At 38.5% G+C, this 6,059-nt stretch overlaps 1 protein-coding gene across 1 annotated transcript in view; it reads right to left on the reverse strand.

Moving 5' to 3' along the window:
* The window catches only part of ARHGEF7 (Rho guanine nucleotide exchange factor (GEF) 7), a 74,144-nt gene that overhangs the window by 58,070 nt on the left and 10,015 nt on the right, over nucleotides 1-6,059 (reverse strand). The window lies entirely within an intron of this gene.

Here is a 6,059-nt window from a genome sequence, read left to right on the forward strand (position 1 = left end):
CTCTTCCTGGATGGACAACATAAGCCTGCAAAATCAAAAGAACAGTCCTGAAAATTATCTGAGTGCTGATTCCCAGAATGGAGAGGCACAGAAAACACACTCCTAAAACCTCCCCTCCCACCTCGACCATTCTTTTAAGTCAATCACAGAGCAGCAAAGACGAGGGTAGAGACAATCAAAAGCATCACGCTGCATGCTGGAGAAAAAGCAAATGAGATTTACAGCACCTCTTTTTGACTTCTCACACTTGACACAATGCTTGTAAGACCATTTATCAGGACATTCTGGTGGTTTGTTTGGGTTTGTTTTTTTTTTTAAGAAGCAGGCTTGTCTAATATGCAAATTTGAAATAAGCATTTGAGTAACTTGTACGCAAACAATTAAAACACAGATTATTAAAAAAAGCATCACCAACACTCTGAAAGTTTTACCTTTATTTTAAAAGCAAGCTCCTGTTTCAAACACATTTTAATAAAGGTATATGAATAATTTAAGTCTAGTTTACCTGATACCTCAGGCCACTATGAATAAGTTATGCAAGTCTCAAATACAGACCTGTCTTTCCAGTAGAAGCCGAGTCAGCCAAGCTAAGGGCCAGCTATGGGAAATTCCCATGGACACTAAAGCTGACCAGGGAAACATCACCAGAATCAGAACAGCCCATGGGGTACCAGCCTCTACTGGACTGTATCCTGGGTAATTTAATGCTTCTTCAGGCTGCCCAACTGCAGCCTTATGGACTTTGCAATCTCAGCTACAGGTACAGGCCCTGCTTTTGTCTCCAGTGCCAGAAGGCTTTAGTCAGAAGCCCCTAAGAAGCAGCTCAGATCCCAAGAGCACACATGTGGTATCTGAGGGGATTTTCTCTGTATTGTGCTGGAACTCTCCTCAAAGAAGCTATTCTAAAAATAAAATATGGTCTTAAAACTGCCAAACATGGGCAAAACATTTCTCCTTACTATGTTCAGAGATGACAGCAAAATCCTTTTGGTTAACATCCCCCGCTCAGCCCCTACCCCCCCATCAGTTATTAAGCCAACAGCACAAAACACGTCAGCCCCAGCAGTTATCCAGCTGGGAACACTGATACATACGTGCTCTGCCTTACAGCCAAGTAATTCCAAATGATAGGACACCTCCCATCCCCTTAAACAAAAACAAACCCAAGCTCTGAATGTGAAAGAAACACCAAGTCACGTCATGTGTGCAGCTACTCATTTATACATCTATATATAATGCTACTTATTGATGGGACAATGACAACTTGTTTCTTTGTACTGAATTATGGAAACTATGTAGTTTACACAAACTTTGTTTTCATTCTCTCTGGAAGCTCTTAACTTACCCTACAATATATAGAGATTTTCAGGTTCCCTAAGTGCCTAAAGGTTGATTAATCATGTGTCAAACAACATGAAAGGAGAAACCAGAGTTATTTAAGGAAAGAGTTTTGTAACTGAATTTTATCATAATACAGCTATCTGACCCGTGATAATCTGCAGACATTTAGACGGTCATAGAAATCTGGCTCTTCTTCCAGCCACTTTGTCTTCTTAAAGTGTGTAAAAATACATCTGTTCCCCTTTTTCTTCCAGGCTGCTGCAATTAGAAGTTTTTTGCTGAAATGTATAGCCGTTTGTATTACCAGCTGTTCAGCTGCCTCAGTTATCCATCAGAGAGCCAGGATCAAATTCAGATTTAAAAACACGACACAAAAAAGAATCACACTTTCAAATAATTTTGCCATAATAAACATTCAGCTTTTAAAATGCAAAGGCCATTTCTATTGTAGAAACAGAGAATTAGACACAGCAAATTAGTCCAGCTGTCTATCACGTCTGGTATTCTGCCTCCAAGCACTGCCTTGCTTCATAAAGAGGAATAAGAAACAGTCTTGTTGCAATTAGCTTATTGCACAATGCATTATACAGAAGAAAATTCTCATCTTGCACATAAGAAATCACTTTCTTAGTATGAACAAAGATAAGTGTTATTTATTATCTTTCATAAGAGAACATTAGGGTACTTTTGCAAACATGGAGAGTAATTCATTAAACATTTCAAGCAGGTGTCACCCTCACTCAGTATACTGGGAACATATGAAAGGTTTTACAGGTTCATTGGTCTATGAAGTCCACAGGTCTTTAAAATATTAGCAAAACCCTACCACCTTGCCAACTTCCATATATAAGTTATGTTTCTCAAAGCACTCAAAGAGAATGACCCGAGCCAGACACAAAGTTCTCACATATAGAAGATCCTCCCTTCTCCCTATTTTTCTCCCAGTCCCAACAGAAGTCTGTTACATTAAGAATGAAAACACCATGAAAACATGTACAGCACACAATCAGATCCAAAGGAAAAAAGCATCTGCTCAAGTACTGGAAGAGACCATATCTAGCTGATAACTGAAACAAAGAGGCTAGGTTACCACTATCAATTTCCTTCCTGTTCAAAGAATTACATTAATTTGCACCCAGCTACACTTGATAATGCTTTGAAGTGTCTAGCGGCTAGTGATTAACCAGATAGAATTCACTTAGCAGATCACCTTTAGGGGGATAAGGAGGTTGGCACAGGCTTATTAACATTATTCTTCCAGCAAATAATTATTCTCAGCAGAACCAAAACAACTTGGAGCAGCTGCTTCTGTAACCTTTCCCTAAGCTGTACATGAAAGGCCACTGTCTAAAGTTATTTTATCCTTTACAAACATCTACTTAAGTGACTGTAAAAGGAAATTTATCCAATCCTTCCCAATATTTTGTTTAATTCTAATCTCATAACTTTTTTTTTTTTTACTGACCTTCAAATTACTTGTCTTTCCCACATTCCCTCCTATCCCTCTTCTCTGACGTCTCCAGTTTATGATGTCTTTGTTTTCATGCAACAGTCTGCTTCATGCTACTCCACAAAGCACTCTTTCAGGACATACTATACTACAGCATTTCAACTATACTCTACTAGATCATCATGTGTTTCCACTACTAGGCTACAATTTGTGTGTCATCTAGATGCAAAGATCTGAGCTGAGATATTATATCCTACAGTATCAGAGAAAGAAGTGCCACTTGGGACACAGAAAGCTATGTGGCCCCTGTTAGTGAAGAACTAAAAGCAAGCTCTGTCTCTCAAGACTGATTCAAGCCCAACACTGCAACATAAACTTGTTCCCAGTTGTCAAGCTGGTTCAGACATCACTGTAACTCCACACTGCAACATCAATACTACCAACACTCTTCTTTAGCAGTGGTAACTTATCTCAAACTCTATTTTATCAATGCCTGTAGAGTAACACTTGACAAGAGAACAAAATACCCCTTCAAGCGCACACTGTCAGGGAAGAAGAAACCTAGCATTCCTGGTGGGTTTTTCTTCTTGGTTTGTTTTCAAAGCTAAAAGTGTATCTGTTCTTCCCTCATTCAGCACAGGATGTGAACAGGAGACATTCTGCTTTTCCACTATACACTGGCCTGTTCCCACACTGTGATTTATTTATTTTTAACATCTAACCAGAAGAACCATTCACAGTATAATGTGCACTGGGCCCGATACTAACATAGCTGTGAAGAAAGCATAACAGAAGAGAGGCTAGAACAGCTAATGACAAATTAATTTCTGTGAAGAATTAGAATAAAGTTTGTGGCCCATCAAATGTCATTTTTCAAAGCTTTATTCCTTTCTGCATAATCTCATGCCATTTAAAACTATTACAATTTGTTAAAACCCAGCAATTTAAAAAAAAAGTATCACATGGTTATATCAAATTAACATTTTGACAGTACCTAACCAAGTACATCCCCTTCTGACTAACTCCTCTTCATCACAAGGGAACTCTCAAAACTAAGCCTCCAAATCCCTCTTTGTGAGAGACAAGGAGCAGTGTAACAGACAAGACTTCTCCTACACCCTCACCCCTCCCTACTCTGTTTTATGTAAGGAAAAAAAACTAAGGAAGGCCACACTGTCAAATATCTAACAAGCTCACACAGTATAAATCTTTCACCATTTGACATACGTAACAGTATGGCAGGATGAAAATAGAGTCCCCTCATTTCAAAGTACTTCCTGACTAGTGATCAAAGAGCATTAAAAAAGGCAAAAAGTCGTAGGGTTGGAAAAGGGAAATGAAAACATGCACACAAGGAGGGAGAAATAAATGGACCATCTTTTTGATCCTTACAGTGTAGGCACATACCTGAAAAGAAACTACTACTTTAATTTTTTTCTTCTCTTTTTATCATAAGTACCACAACTTCAAAACAAATCCTCCTCTTCCCCTTGGGTTGGGAGGAAGAGCAAAGAAAGCACACACTCAAAAGCAAAAAACATTTTCCATCTCAACCAAATTTATTTCCCACAAAATAGAGTAATTGTGCAGCCTTTTATTTCCCACAAAATAGAGTAATTGTGCAGTCTAAGAAAACTAAATGTTGTGCACTGCTCAATAACTTCAGTATGTGACCTACAACCATTCATAGCTCACCTCATACCCGTATTAGCATTCTGTGCTAACACTAATCATTCTGGCATAGCTAGGCAAACAAGTTACAACACAGGATACATTGGGCACAGTTTTGCCATGTTTTAGCTACCCTGAGATACCTTATGTAACATGCTCTGCTTGTGCAATGTATGTAAGGTAGTTTACTTTTCTTCAAAAAATGTTTAAGCAGGCAATGTCTGTAAAACAGCTCCCCTTGAACACCTAACTTCAGAACAGCTGAGACTACAAATACAGAGTAATCTGACTTCAGAGGATTTTCATTTAGAACAAAAATTAATTCAGCTCAACATCTAATGCCTATTAATTTTGTGAGAATTAAAACAAAACCACAAATGCATAGCTTTCTTCTGTCACCCAGTTTGCCAAAGTCAGGTTCCAACAGACTGAAGGGATTTATTTAAATCAAACCCATCAGGTCCCAGGAGCTCTCCAAAAAATGCATCCAAGATGATAACACAAAATTTTGCCTGTACATAATTTCTGACTAGTTGCAGTATTTTTGGTCATATTTGAGAGAAGAATGAAGGGTGAATTAGACTTAACAGACATTCAGAAGCTCTCACTATGTCATGTTTCCTTATACCCCACACACAGCCTCATTATAAAATGGTCAACTTCAGACAATTCAAACACATACTTAGAGAGGCATAAAAGCAAGTAAAAATTATTATTTTGATAAATTAAGCAGTACCTGCTATGCTGATTTGGCACTAGAGAGAGCTAGCCACATCCACATTTGAAACCACATAGCACAAGTGAAGTCCCAAAAAATACTGGAAAAGGCTAAACACAGTAGTAGTCTTCAAAAAGGAGAACAGAGAAAGCTAGAGACCTACAGGTCAGTCATTTTAACTTTGTAACAGTAAACGCACAGAAAACAAAGCAATGAAGTCAACTTCCTAAGAAAGAAAAAAGGCACAGGCACATACTCCCTTCCATATGAGTACCTGAGCATGAGAGCTCTCCAAGAATGCAAGAAGCCTCGCAGAAGCCAAAAGAAGCAAGTCCTTGTATCACAGGGAACATACCCATCCAGCAGAGGGAAAAGAAGAGCTTAGCAGAAAAGCTCTTTTGAGGGCAAGAAGTTAAAACAAGGACTGGAAGCAATTAATCTCAGCCCCCAAGAATCATATAGGGCTAAAAGGACCAGCAAGAATCAAACTGCACTTGGTACTAACCTTGGCCTGACAGCTTGTTGGCTCCCCTATTCAGTAGAGTTACTTCACTCAACATAAGTACTCTTAAAAAAATCCAAAGGAACAAAAAAACCGACAAAAAAAAAACCCCAACAACAACAAACAAACACAAGAACTACTTCAATTTCAGTTGCTGCAACAGTTGCTTCTTTTATTTTCGCTCTTGAAAGCTAGCTCGATCCTGCTCACCCAGGCTCCTTTCCAGACTCAGGAGTCAGAAGAGATCAAAACTGACGAAATAAAACAAGACCTCTACAGCTATGTTTTAAATGAGTAAGGACAGGACAAGATAGTCATCATGGCTGAAAGAGACTGCTACAACACTTACAGACAAAAAAAAAAAAAAAAAAAAAAAA

Source organism: Chaetura pelagica, unplaced genomic scaffold, assembly GCF_000747805.2.
Source record: "Chaetura pelagica isolate M959 unplaced genomic scaffold, ChaPel_1.0 scaffold123, whole genome shotgun sequence".
Lineage (NCBI taxonomy): Eukaryota > Metazoa > Chordata > Aves > Apodiformes > Apodidae > Chaetura > Chaetura pelagica.